The sequence below is a fragment of the Bubalus kerabau genome, chromosome 1 (genome assembly GCF_029407905.1).
Source record: "Bubalus kerabau isolate K-KA32 ecotype Philippines breed swamp buffalo chromosome 1, PCC_UOA_SB_1v2, whole genome shotgun sequence".
In the NCBI taxonomy this organism is placed as follows: domain Eukaryota; kingdom Metazoa; phylum Chordata; class Mammalia; order Artiodactyla; family Bovidae; genus Bubalus; species Bubalus kerabau.
Window position 1 is genome coordinate 279865288 of NC_073624.1, and position 14645 is coordinate 279879932.

The window sequence follows — 14645 nt, forward strand, 5'->3', positions numbered from 1 at the left end:
TTATTGGGTTTTGATCTGGAGCCATTTCCTTAACCTGGCTATAGTTTTCTCAGATAGAAAGTGGGGAAATAATATTTGATTTACAAGATTGGTATAAGAATTAAATGACACAATGTGTGAAACCTCACAGTACCTGATACAAAGAAAGTCTTCCCTAAATTAGTCTCTTTCCCTTCCCACTAGACCAGCTTTTCCTGTGTTCTAGAGCAGGACACTGGTTCACACGGCTGTTCAGCACCTGTTCTTCCTGGGAGGAATCATTTAGCCACCTCACTTCCTATGGAGGAATCATTTAGCCTCTGTAGCTTTGATGGGGCTGTAAATTAGGAATTTTATTCTTTGTGCACTTGTGCCAAACTAGGCCAGTTGATTGATTTCTCCCTGGACAGACAGGAAGGACAGATGCTGTCTACACACGGAGCGCTCTCAGCCCTGCCTCATCCCTCTCTCACGTCCAGACTTGGTTCTCCAGTGTCTTGTCTGTTCCCTAACCACTTGTTATTCCTTTAATACACTCTCTTCCTGGTTAAGGAAGCAGAGTTGTTCTCTGTTATTTACAAATTGTAAGTGATAAACATATTCTTATAAATCTCTGAAGTCTTACTACATTTCACTATTTGTATATTTGTGTGAGTTGATGATACCTTTTAAGACTTTGGTCACTTACTTAATTTCTTTATTTGAACTCTATGACATACAGTACTAAGTCAATAACTGTACTAACCAATAGTCATTATTAGCTCTCCTGTTTTTCCTTTGAGACTCTAGTACAGTTGGACCAACTTTCTGACTGAGTTGATTGCTGAGTGATCCAACAGACTGAACTATTAGGTTGGTCCAAAAGTAATTGTGGTTTTGCATTGTTGACCTTTGTCTTAACCTTAGGAATACATTTTAAAATAAATGTATGTTTATGTTATGTTATACATCATTTTAATGCACATTTCTCGCTTTATTTTTTAGCTAATGACATTGCTTGCTGTTTATTTTATATTTTAGACTATAGAAATGACGTTAGACAAAAAGCAATTTTGAGTGATTTTTTATTTGAGTTCAGATGGGTCGTAAAGCAGTGGGGACAACTCGAGACATCAACGCATTTGGCCTAGGAGCTACTAATGAAGGTACAGTGCAGTGTTGGTTCAAGTTTTGCAAAGAAGACGAGAGCCTTGAGGGTGAGGAGCACAGTGGCCGGCCATGGGAAGGTGGCATTGGCCGGTGGAGAGCAGTCGCCCCAGCTTACCTGCTACAGCGATGCGAGAAGTTGCCGAAAAACTCAGATGCCAACCATTTTACAGTCACTCGGCATTTGAAAAAGCTCAATAAATGAGTGCCTCCTGAGCAGACTAAAAAAAAAAAATCATCATTTTGATGTGTTGTCTTCTCTAATTGTATGTAGCAACAACCAGCCGTTTCTCCATCAGAATGTGATGTGCGACAGAAAGTGGATTTTATATGACAGCTGGCGATGACTAGCTCAGTGGTTGAACGGAGAAGAAGTTCCAAAACACTTCCCAAAGCCAAACTTGCACCAAAAAAGGTCATAATCACCGTTTGGTGGTCTGCTGCTGGCGTCATGCACGATAGCTTTCTCGATCCCGGTGAAACCATTGCATCTGCGAAGTGCGCTCAGCAGATTGATGCGGGGCCCAGAAAACCGCAGCACCTGCGGCCAGCGCTGAACGGTAGGGCGGGCCCAGGTCCGCTCGGCAGCCCCCGGCCGACGTAGCACAGCCAGCGCTGCAAAAGTGGAACAAGTTGTGCCTCATTTGCCACCTTCACCTGACCCCTAGTGAACCAGCTACCGCTTGTTCAGCATCTCTGCGACTCTTTGTAGGCAAAACACTTTCACAACCAGCAGGAAGCAGAAAATGCTTTCCAAGAGTTCTTCGAACGCAGAAACACGGATTTTTACTCTATGGGAATAAGCAAACTTCTCATTGGCAAAAATGTGTTGATTATAATGGTTCCTATTTTGGTTAATAAAGATGTGTTTGAGCCTAGTTATATGATTTAAAATTCATGGTCTGAAACTGCAGTTACTTTTGTACCGACCTAAAAGGGCAAATGCAAAACCCCTCCCAAGTAAGGCTATTTTAACAAGCAAGAAATCACAATATACAATGTCTTATATCCCAGAAGTAAGCAAGCAGGCTGGGCAGGCAATGGATGTGGGGTGGCGAGTACTTAATGGTGTATTTGGGAGATTTCCTCCTGGGATGCCAAAGAATACTCTATGCTTGTAGCCACCACTCTACCTATCCATAGCCTCTGCGTGAGTAATCATATTCGTGTTGAAAGAGTGACTGTAGAGTTGCTTCACAGATGTTTTTCAGGGGAAGGGATGTGTGTGTGTGCAAGTACTCGGGTGTGTGTGTCTGTGTGTGTGTGTGCAGATTGGGAGGGAAAGAGCAGAAAGGAAGTCAGATTTTTAAAATTTTATTGTCTGTTACTCCTAAATATTTTAACAATTGGCCAGTAAATTGTTGGCTAAATAGAAACCATAGCTGTTTGATTGGTATAAAGATGATTTATATTTATTTAGTACCTGCTGTAATCTAGATGCTTACACATAACATCCTTATGAATCCAGATTTATTATTCCATTCTACAGGTAAAAAACTGAGCTTAAATGACTTGAAATACCATGTTCTAAACTTACCCTGAACTTCAAACTTTCTGTTCTTTTCAGCTAACTACTGTAAAATGTTGGTTAATGCTAAGAGGAAGCAGAATTGAAAGGGAGTCATAGGGATCGGTAAGTGAAATCTAGGTTCTAGTAAATCCTGCCACTGTCCAACTAAATAGGGTGATTATGGAGAAATTGCTCAATTTTTGATAGACTTTAGTTTCCTTATTTATATTAGGTTGAAGCCTACACACATTTTAAAAAGACCAGAAGTTAAAATTTAAATGAAATGAGATAGTTGGATCAGTGTGACCACAGGAGACATTATTGTCTATTATTTTCTGTAATTTGATAACCTTCCATGAAAAAGTTTAGCAATGATCAATGGCGATAACCTGGAAAGATCACAAAAATCAGTCACTCCCCTGGGAGCTGAGTTACTTGGTATTTACATAGGCTGATTCCTCCCAATCAGAAGCATCATATGGGGATTTTCTATTGTTTCTGTGTGCTAGGTCAGGGCTTTAAACTTGTATACCAAAAACAAGGAAGCAGCATACTAAAGTCTTACTTCACCTGGATATGTGACAAATTTTAAATGACGGCAGACATGGAAAACTCAAGAAAATTGATCTAAATTTTGTTTTCCTCTTACTTTTTATCCCAACTGCAGGGCCATTTCTAGGAGTGATTGTCTCATGTGAAGTCCACAGATGTCTTTGCTGTAACCAGGATCTTTTCCATTAGTATTTTCCCCAGGGGACTAGCTTCAGTACACAGGAAACTCTCCTTGAGGAAACTTAGTTGTTCTGTTTTAAATGTCATGGTTTCTGCTGAAACGTATGGGGGCATTTGCTGCAGAGGTTTAGGTCAAGAAGAGATGAGGAGGAGAAAGTGGGACTTACAGCCCCCAAACTGTGAGAAAATAAATTTCTCTTGTTTAAGCCACCCAGTCTATGGGTATATTTTGTTTTGGTAACCTGAGCTCATATAGCAATGAACTCACATCAAGAGAGAAACCGAGAACCCAGACTGAGGTGGTCACTTTGGGTTTAGAGAAAGAGACAAATAAATGAAATGTAAATAATTTAGTGATCTCCTGAATTGGGAGACTAAGAGAGAAGGAGAAATCTAAGCCAGCCCCAAGATTTCTAATGCAAGTTGGAAAACTTGAAAATGTGTGTGCGTATGTGTGTATAAGTTAGCAAAAGGCTCAGAAGCTATTAACTACACACCCCAAAAAAATGTTTGTGGCTTACAAAATATAGACGTTTATTTCTGTCTCATTTATCAGTTCAAGCTCAGCACTTCAGATTGGTGGGCAGGTCTGCTTCTCAGCGATCCAGGTTCCTAGGCTGCCTTTGTTGTCATCTGTATGGCTGAGGTGGGCTTGCCACAGACTGCAGAGTTTGCAAAAGGGAAGGGAGATGACACGTGGAGTAAACAGATGTGAACATCTGAGGTCTTAGAGCCGGAAGTGGCACTCATCACATTTGTTCACATTCCTTTAAAGAGGAATTAGCAGTGTAGTCAGAACCAGCTTCAAGAAAGACTAGGAAAGTTTGTATGTTCGGGAAGCTTCATGCCAAGCTAAATTCTTTCTCCAGAAGAAAAGGGTAATAGATTTTGGCAAACCTTAAGCAGACTTACCACAGTGATGATGTGAATGAGGCTAAAGAGGTACATTTAGGAGCCATAAAACTATGAAACAGATGAAATCTCAGGAGAATGTATGCAGATGAAAACATGCAGAGAAGGAAATGCCAGCGTTTGGAACAGGAGCCTGTGAAGGAGGTTGAGAATAACTGGGCATAAATACAGGAGTACATGCGTAACTACTGGGATAGGCATTTACCATTTTCAGCCTACCAAGTATCTCAGCCCTCTTTCTATGTTTGAGGAATTTCTTACCTCATGAATTTTGGTATGAGGAGAACCTACCTTCAAATACAGAGGTTGAAGTTACCATGTATTTCCTTCCCAGCCTCCCTGTAGCAAGACTGTGAACATGTGACCCAGCTCTGCCAGTCAGATGCACCCGACCCGCCTGCCCACTGCTGGCCGGTAAGACTGGCAGCACGTGGTGCAGTGAGGGGGCGTCCCGGCCCCAGTGCCCCAGTGCTGGCCGTGCAAGCTGCAGGCCGGGTGTTTGCCAGAGCGGTAACAGCGTTAACAGCTGAGGCAGGTGCTTCTGCCGAGTTAGTCTAAGTAGTGCTCCTGTCTGCATAGCCTGGAAGCCACCTTCTCCATCGAATTCTGAGATTCTTAGATCAACGAAATCTCTTTACAATAAGTTCCTTTTTCTTTCCTTAAAAGGGAATCTCTTGCTTATGATTAAGAACTACAGCCATACTTTTTTTTTAATGTACATTTGTGATTTGTTCTTAAAAGTGAATATGTTTAAAAGTAAATATGGTGAATATGTTTCCGTAAAATTATCTAAAAAGGAAAGCATTTTTTAAAAATTTAGGATCTAAATTTCTCTAGAAAAACATGCATCTGCATAATGTAGGTCATGAGATGTAGACTGTGGTTGGTTACAGAAAGCCTTGTCATGTGACAAACTCAGGAATCATTATGACTTAGAAAATTTTCTAGGATTTTTTTTGAGTAATATAAGACTGGTAGTTTTATGAAACTGCATGAACCTTGATTTAGATCCCAAGAAAATCGGGGAGTGCACTTCCAGGAGTGAGGGACAGGCCGTGCGGAAGGGGGGCTGGGCTGCTGCTGCTGCAGGCCACCTCAGGAAGCAGACTTCAAGCGTGACTTAAAATTTATTTTCCCTGTCAGTTGAGGGTTCTATAAGTTAATTATGCCTTATGGGAATAAGTCATATATTTTATAATTTCAGATTCTGTATTTTTTTTAATCCATCTCTGGGTTATCTGTTAAGATAAACTCTTTTTTTTCTGATTAGAAACACAGATTTAAATGGCGATAGAAGGTAGCTGATTATTCCATCACACCCAGAAGTCTTACAGCACTAGTGAGGCATTATGATTATTTTTTAAAAATCTATTCTTTTTTATAATTTCTAACAATATTCCTTTGTTTCTTGGTCTGTAGGCCTCTGCTGCCACAGGGGCTTTTCTCCAGTTGCGGCCCGGCCACTGCTGGAGTCTCGCAGCAGCGCCTCCCATCGTTGTGAGCATGGGCTCCAGGGCACACGGGCTTAGGAGCTGTGGCGGGCGGCTCGCGGTGGTGGTCCCAGGCTCCCGAGCACAGGCCCGCAGTTGTGGCTTATGGGCCCTGCGGCCCATGGGGTCATCCTGGACCAGGGATCGAACCCGTGTCTCCTGCACTGCAGGCAGACGATTTACCACTGAGCCACCAGCGAAGCCCCTAAAAGTCTGTTCTTTATATTCCCCCATTCCTTTCTTTGTTTCAGTTCTCTTTTCTATCTTCTTTTACTGAGAACTTCTTAAGTGGACACTGACTTCTCTGTTTCTCATTCCCGTTCCTGGTCCTTTCTAAGTTACCCAGCCGTCCTCTTCAGTTTTCACTTAAAAACCAGAATCGTGTGTGTGTGAGGGGGTGATGTACATGTTTGTTTATTCTACAGGGCAGTCTTTGTTGTGAGTCTAGCAGCTCTTTAATAAGTTTTGGTTTTGAATAATTGGCTAGGTGAACTAGAAAACCAGAAGACATGGATGAGGTCCATGTATACCATTCTGCTGAAGGAGGAAACAGCAGGCTCCACCTTGAAAGCAGGGCTCCATCTTGGGCAGGACTGTGGACTTTAAGCTCTATGCCCAGTATCTATGGAAACGACAACCAATGGAAAACCAGGCCCCCAGAAGGAAGAGCCCCAGGTATAGAATCATACATTCTATTATGCTTATTGGGTTATGACCACAGGCCTATTGATAATTGTCCACTGTTCACTACCTGGGGTTAAGGCATGTGAATCACGGGTTAACTCTGATTGTCAGGGAATTTGGGGAGGTAGGTTTGTGCACGTGCACTTAGGGTGTATAAGGTTTTCACAAAAACTGGGTGCAGCCCTTGGCTGAGAGGAGACTCTGCCTTGGGCCCGCCAGGGTGATAAACTGCACTCCACTATCTGCATTGTCCTTCTGAGTGAGTTTGTTTCCCGGAACACATGGCTACAACACTGCAACTAGAGAGAATTTTTTTTTTTTTAAATCGTTAGTTTCAGCCATTGCTACCCTGTGTCTATGCATTTCTGGGCTGAATTTATCTAATTATTGCTTCTCTTATGTGGAAATGAGAATATCATTTTTAGGATGTAATGCTTACTGAAACAGTTCCTGCTGCACACCACTGACACAGCCTTTCTTTTTTTAGTTTATTTTTAATTGGAGGATAATTACTTTACACCACTGTGTTGGTTTCTGCCACACGACAGCATGAATCAGCTGTAGATATACATGTGGCCTTTCCCTTTTGAGCCCCCCTCCCACCCCGCAGCCCCACTACCCCATCCCACCCCTCTGAGTTGTTAACAGAGCATGTGGTTGAACTCTCTGTGCTGTATGGCAACTTCCCGCTAGCTATCTGTTTTACTCATGGTAATGTATATGTTTCAGTGCTACTCTCTCCATTTGTCCCACCCTCTCCTTTGCCAAGTGTGTCCACAAGACTCTTCTCTATGTCCGCATCTCTGTTCGTGCCCTGCAAATAGGTTAATCAGTACCATTTTTCTAGATTCCATGTATTTGTGTTAAATTACAATATTTATTTTTTGCTTTTTGACATACTTCACTCTGTGTTCATCCGTCTCACTAAAACTGAATCACATTTGTTCCATTTATGGCTGGGTTGTATTCCATAAAGTGCTGCACTCAATACATCAGCAAATTTGGAAACCTCTGCAGTGGCCACAGGACTGGAAAAGGTCAGTTTTCAATCCAATCCCAAAGAAAGGCAATGCCAAAGAGTGTTCAAGCTACCGGACAGTTGTACTCACTTTGCACTAGTAAGGTTGTGCTCAAAATACTTCAAGGTAGGCTTCAGCAGTACATGAACCAAGAACTTCCAGATGCACAAGCTGGCAAGATGGGTTTAGAAAAGGCAGAGGAATCAGAGATCAAATTACCGACATTTGTTGGATCATAGAGAAAGCAAGGGAATTCCAGAAAGGCATCTAGTTCTGCTTCATTGACTATGTGAAACCCTTTGATTGTATGGATCACAACAAACTGGAAAATTCTTTTAGAGATGGGAATACTAGACAATCTTACCTGTCTCCTGGGAAAACTGTATGCAAGTCAAGAAGCAATAGTTAGAACTTTTAACTATTTTAGAACATGGAGCAACTGACTATTTCAAAATTGGGAAAGGAGTACAACAAGGCTGTATATTGTCACCCTGATTATTTAACTTCTATTCTAAAGATCAGTCCTGGGTGTTCTTTGGAAGGAATGATGCTAAAGCTGAAACTCCAGTACTTTGGCCACCTCATGCGAAGAGCTGACTCATTGGAAAAGACTCTGATGCTGGGAGGGATTGGGGGCAGGAGGAGAAGGGGACGACAGAGGATGAGATGGCTGGATGGTATCACTGACTCGATGGACATGAGTTTGAGCAAACTCTGGGAGATTTCCAGGTGGCGCTAGTGGTAAAGAACCCACCTGCAGTGCAGGAGACATAAGGGACGTGGTTTCAATCCCTAGGTGCCCCAGGAAACAATCCAGTATTGGCAGCCCACTCCAGTGTTCTTGCCTGGAGAGTCTCATGGACAGAGGGGCCTGGCAGCGGTTGCAAAGAATGAGACACGACTTAACAACTGAACAACAGCAGTATTCCATGATATATATGTGTGTATATATTTGTGTGTGTGTGTACATATGTGTGTGTGTGTGTGTACCACAACTTCTTTATCCGTTCATCTGTTGATGGACATCTAGGTTGCTTCTATGTCCTGGCTATTGTAAATAGTGCTGCTGTGAACACTAGGGTACAGGTATCCTTTTCAGGTATGGGTTTCTCAGGGTGTGTGCCCCATAGTGGGATTGCTGAGTCATATGGTAGTTTTATTCCTAGTTTTTTAAGTAACCTCCCTAGTGTTCTCCATAATGGCTGTATCAATTTACATTCCCTTTTCTCCACATTCTCTCCAGCATGCATTTATTATTTGTAGATTTTTTTTAATGATGGCCATTCTGACTGGTGTAAGGTGTTACCTCATTGTAGTTTTGAGTTGCATTTGTCTAAGAATGAGAGATGTTGAGAATTTTTTCTGTGTTTATTGGCCATCTGTATGTCTTCTTTTTGGGCTTCCCTCATAGCTCAGTCAGTACAGAATCTGCCTGCAATGCAGGAGACCCGGGTTTGATCCCTGGGTCAGGAAGATCTCTTGGAGAAAGAAATGGCAACCCACTCCAGTATTCTTGCCTGGAGAATCATGGACAGAAGAGCCCTGCAGGCTGCAGTCCATGGGGTTGCAAAGAGGCGAACACAACTTAGCGACTAAACTACCACTATGTCTTCCTTGGACAATTGTCTGTTTAGGTCTTCTGCCCATTTTGGATTGGGTTGCTTGTTTTTCTAATGTTGAGTTGCATGAGCTGCTTGTATATTTTGGAGATTAATCCTTTGTCATTTGCTTCATTTGAAGTTATTTTCTCCTGTTCTGAGGGTTGTCTTTTCACCTTGTTTATAGTTTCCTTTGCTGTGCAAAGACTTTTACGTTTAATTAGGTCCCATGTGCTTGTTTTTGTTTTTATTTCCCTTACTTTAGGAGGTGGGTCGAAGAGAATCTTGCTGCCATTTATGTCAGAGTTCTGCCTGTGTCCCCCGTGAAGAGTTTTACAGTTTCTGGCCTTACATGTAGGTCTTTTACCCATTTTGAGTTTATTTTTGAGTCACACAGCTTTTAGTGCTCCCCCACCTTTCCACCCCCACCCATCGGTTCTGTTCTCTGAGCCCCTGAGTGGAGTTAGAACATGTGCCAGCCTCCATGGATGTACTTAGAACTATATTGCTGTTTTGAGTCTTTAGTTCACACTTCAGTTCTTTTTTTTGGTTAAACATTTCTGTGTCTTGAAGCTTTACTGAAAAAAAATGTGTTTTATCCTTGGCTATTCATAAAACTTTGTGGTCTGTGCAGTTCTTTCTAGTGTTTATTTTCATTATCTAAAGACAGCTGAGGAGAGCTCTTGAAAACAGAACCAGGCACCTGGTAGTTTGTCTCCATCCTATTAAAGGCCTTATTAAGTTTATCTGGTAAATTTGCAGGCAGAATCAAAGCATAGACTCTGTAAAACTAATCGACACAATAGGCAAAAAAAAAACAAAACAAAACAAAAACTTACAATAATGTGAACTTATTTAAAAGCCAGTATACAGGTGCACCACCTAGGGAAATAAGTTGATACCAACAGGGAGTTTAAGCTTCCTATCTCAGAGCTGGAATCTCCAGATAAGACTGATGGTCTCAGTATTTTTGTTTTTGTTTTTTTCTAGATTGTGTCATTGCTGATGACATTCAGGATCATAATTCGGTATTAAAACACCATGCAGTATACTTATTTTTGATGAGAATTGTCACCCTGCTTATTTAACTTCTATGCAGAGTACATCATGAGAAACACTGAGCTGGAAGAAGCACAAGCTGGAATCAAGATTGCCGGGAGAAATATCAATAACGTCAGATACGCAGATGACACCACCCTTATGGCAGAAAGTGAAGAGGAACTAAAAAGCCTCTTGATGATAGTGAAAGTGGAGAGTGAAAAAGCTGGCTTAAAGCTCAACATTCAGAAAACAAAGATCATGGCATCCGGTCCCATCACTTCATGGGAAATAGATGGGGAAACAGTGGAAACAGTGTCAGACTTTATTTTTGGGGGCTCCAAAATCACTGAAGATGGTGACTGCAGCCAGGAAATTAAAAGACGCTTACTCCTTGGAAGGAAAGTTATGACCAACCTAGATGGCATATTCAAAACAGAGACATTACTTTGCCAACAAAGGTCTGTCTAGTCAAGGCTATGGTTTTTCCAGTAGTCATGTATGGATGTGAGAGTTGGACTGTGAAGAAAGCTGAGTGCTGAAGAATTGGTGCTTTTGAACTGTGGTGTTGGAGAAGACTCTTGAGAATCCCTTGGACTGCAAGGAGATCCAACCAGTCCATTCTGAAGGAGATCAGCCCTGGAATTTCTTTGGAGGGGATGATGCTAAAGCTGAAACTCCAGTACTTTGGCCTCCTCATGCGAAGAGTTGACTCATTGGAAAAGACTCTGATGCTGAGAGGGATTGGGGACAGGAGGAGAAGGGGACAACAGAGGATGAGATGGCTGGATGGCATCACTGACTCGATGGACATGAGTTTGAGTGAACTCCGGGAGTTGGTGATGGACAGGGAGGCCTGGCATGCTGCGATTCATGGGGTCACAAAGAGTCAGACACGACTGAGCGGCTGAACTGAACTGAACTGAAGAAGATAATGAGAAAAAAAAAGGAAGGAAAAATGAATAAAAGGGAGGGCGAGTGAGAAGAGGAAAAGACTGAAAACAGAAGGAGACTCAGAGGAGGAGAGAAAGAGGCAGGAGCAGGAGGGGAGCTCAGAGGAGGAGAAGGGGAGAGAGAGGGGTTAGCAGGAGGGGAGAAAGAGGAGGAGAGAGAGCGGGAGAAGGAGGAGGAGAGAGAGGGAGGAGCAGGAACAGAGCTCAGAGGAGGAGAGAGAGGCAGGAGCAGGAGGGGAGAAAGAGGAGGAGAGATAGAGGAGGAGAAAGAGAGGGAGGAGTAGGAGGAGAGAGAGAGAGGGGAGAGAGAGGGAGGAGTAGGAGGGGAGGGAGAGGGAGGAGCAGGTCGGGGAGAAAGAGGAGGAAAGATGGAGGAGGAGAGAGGCAGGAGCAGGAGGAGAGAGAGAGGGAGGAGAGAGGGAGGAGCAGGAGGGGAGAAAGAGGAGGAGAGATGGAGGAGGAGAGAGAGGCAGGAGCAGGAGGAGAGAGAGGCAGGAGCAGGAGGGGAGAAAGTGGAGGAGAGATGGAGGAGGAGAGGGAGGAGGAGGAGGAGAGAGAGGAGAGAGAGGCAGGAGCAGGAGGGGAGGGAGAGGAGGAGAAAGAGGCAGGAGCAGGAGGGAAGAGAGAGGGAGGAGCAGGTGGGGGAGATGGGGGGAGAAGGAAGAGCGTCCAGAGGTGAGAACTCTCTCACCCAGTTCCACATGCAGGTTTGTCTGCTCGTTAGCCGAGGCTGCCTTACGCGGTCTCCAGAATGGAAAGAATTGGACTATTTTATAATACAATCCTCAGCTCTATCCTTGGATAGCCTTTTCAGCTTTAAACAAGGAAAGTTGGCATAATATATTAGGATCTTTGTCACTCTTCCTAGGAGAATCTGATTTGGAGATGAAGATAATGGCAACCCATTCCAGTACTCTCGCCTGGAAAATCCCTTGGACAGAGGAGCCTGGTGGGCTGCAGTCCATGGGGTCGCAGAGTCGGACACGACTGAGCGACTTCACTATCACTTTTGTGCATTGGAGAACAAAATGGCAACCCACTGCAGTGTTCTTACCTGGAGAATCCCAGGGATGGGGGAGCCTGGTGGGCTTCCATCTATGGGGTCACACAGAGTCGGACACTACTGAATCGACTTAGCAGCAGCAGCAGCAGCAGGGTCCAAGAACTTATTTAAGATCAAAGTAATTTTATTTTTGAACTTTGGGATGTATGTTGTATTGAAACAGAGTTGGGTAATACATCTGATTAGTTGGAATGCTCTGTCTCTTTCAGATAAGAAAAGCTGTGTGTTCTATGCATTGGACTGTTTTGAGTATCATTATTTTAAAAATATGTTGAACTTACTGAGAGGTATGGAGTAGGACTTGCACTGTCAAGCCTCAAGTTTAGTAGTTCTGTGGTTTTGGGCAATTCACCTGACCTCCCTGGTTCAACTGAGCATGCATACACAACTGAATTAGTTCCCTTCAGCTTAAACATTACACAATTGAATGATTTAAGACTTTCCTTGAGATTCCTTTATGTCTTGTTTCAGGAGGCATAGGTCATGTGAAAATGAACTCAGGAACTATGCATTGTCCTAAAAAATTGGTGGTTATGAGCACAGGGTCTAGAAAGTCTAATTTAAGTAATCGCAGCTCTGTCATTTGACTTCAGGCAACCTCAGTCCTTATTCTGACCTTCAGTTCAGTTCAGTCGCTCAGTCGTGTTGGACACTTTGCCACCCCGTGGACCACAGCACGCCAGGCCTCCCTGTCCATCACCACTCCCGGAGTTCACCCAAACACATGTCCACTGAGTCAGTGATGCCATCCAACTAGCTTATTCTCTGTCATCCTCTTCTCCTTCCTACTTCAATCTTTCCCAGCATCAGGGTGGGAAAGATTAAATGACTCATTTTTAAATGAGTCAGCTCTTCCCATCAGGTGGCCAAAGTATTGGAGTTTCAGCTTTAGCATCGGTCCTTCCAATGAACACTCAGGACTAATCTCCTTTAGGATGGACTGGTTGGATCTCCTTGCAGTCCAAGGGACTCTCAAGAGTCTTCTCCAACACCACAGTTCAAAAGCATCAAGTCTTCGGCACTCAGCTTTTTTTATATTCCAACTCTCACATCCATACATGACTACTGGAAAAACCATAGCCTTGACTAGACAGACCTTTGTTGGCAAAGTAATGTCTCTGCTTTTGAATATGCTATCTAGCTTGGTCATAACTTTCCTTCCAAGGAGTAAGCGTCTTTTAATTTCCTGGCTGCAGTCACCATCTTCAGTGATTTTGGAGCCCCCCAAAATAAAGTCTGACACTGTTTCCACTGTTTCCCCCTCTATTTCCCATGAAGTGATGGGACCGGATGCCATGATCTTCGCTTTCTGAATGCTGAGCTTTAAGCCAGCTTTGTCACTCTCCTCTTTCACTTTCATCAAGAGGCTCTTTAGTTCTTTGCTTTCTGCCATAGGGTGGTATCATCTGGATATCTGAGGTTATTGATATTTCTCCCAGCAATCTTGATTCCAGCTTGTGCTTCATCCAGCCCAGTGTTTCTCATGATGTACTCTGCATATAAGTTAAATAAGCAGGGTGACAATATACAGCCTTGATGTACTCCTTTTCCTATTTGGAACCAGTGTGTTGTTCCATGTCCAGTTCTAACTGTTGCTTCCTGACCTGCATACAGATTTCTCAAGAGTCAGATGGTCTGGTATTCCCATCTCTTGAAGAATTTCCCACAGTTTATTGTGATCCACACAGTCAAAGGCTTTGGCATAGTCAATAAAGCAGAAGTTTTCCTGGAATTCTCTTGCTTTTTTGATGATCCAGTGGATGTTGACAATTTCATCTCTGGTTCCTCTGCCTTTTCTAAAACCAGCTTGAACATTAGGAAGTTCACAGTTCACATACTGTTGAAGCCTGACTTGGAGAATTTTGAGCATTATTTTACTAGTGTGTGAGATGAGTGCAATTGTGCAGTAGTTTGAGCATTCTTTGGCATTGCCTTTCTATGGGATTGGAATGAAAGCTGACCTTTTCCAGTCCTGTGGCCACTGCTGAATTTTCCAAATTTGCCGACATATTGAGTGCAGCACTTTCACAGCATCATCTTTGAGGATTTGAAATAGCTCAACTGGAATTGCATCACCTCCACTAGCTTTGTTCGTAGTGATGCTTCCTAAGGCCCACTTGACTTTGCATTCCAGGATGTCTGGCTCTAGGTGAGTGATCACACCATCGTGATTATCTGGGTCCTAAAGATATTTTTTGCACAGTTCTTCTGTGTATTCTTGCCATCTCTTCTTAAAATCTGCTTCTGTTATGCCCATACCATTTCTGTCCTTTATTGAGCCCATCTTTGCATGAAATGTTCCCTTGGTATCTCTAATTTTCTTGAAGAGATCTCTAGTTTTTCCCATTGTATTGTTTTCCTTTATTTCTTTGCATTGATCACCGGGGAAGGCTTTCTCATCTCTCCTTGCTGTTCTTTGGAACTCTGCATTCAGATGCTTATATCTTTCCTTTTTGCCTTTGCCTTTTGGTTCTCTTCTTTTCACAGCTATTTGTAAGGCCTCCTCAGACAGCCATTTTGC

At 43.0% G+C, this 14645-nt stretch overlaps 1 long non-coding RNA gene across 9 annotated transcripts in view; it reads left to right on the forward strand.

Annotated features, from left to right (window-relative positions):
- Positions 1 to 14645, forward strand: part of LOC129641170 (uncharacterized) — a 68940-nt gene that overhangs the window by 29154 nt on the left and 25141 nt on the right. The window contains exons 2-3 of one of the 9 annotated variants that reach the window (XR_008709232.1): positions 2693 to 2758; positions 6257 to 6444. The exons of 3 other annotated variants lie outside the window; for them this stretch is intronic. This is a non-coding gene — a long non-coding RNA (uncharacterized LOC129641170). Of the gene's footprint in view, positions 1 to 963; positions 2137 to 2692; positions 2759 to 6256; positions 6445 to 9335; positions 9425 to 10169; positions 11077 to 14645 lie in introns of those variants that run through there. 5 more of the 9 variants (XR_008709237.1, XR_008709234.1, XR_008709233.1 and 2 more) reach the window with 5 other exon arrangements.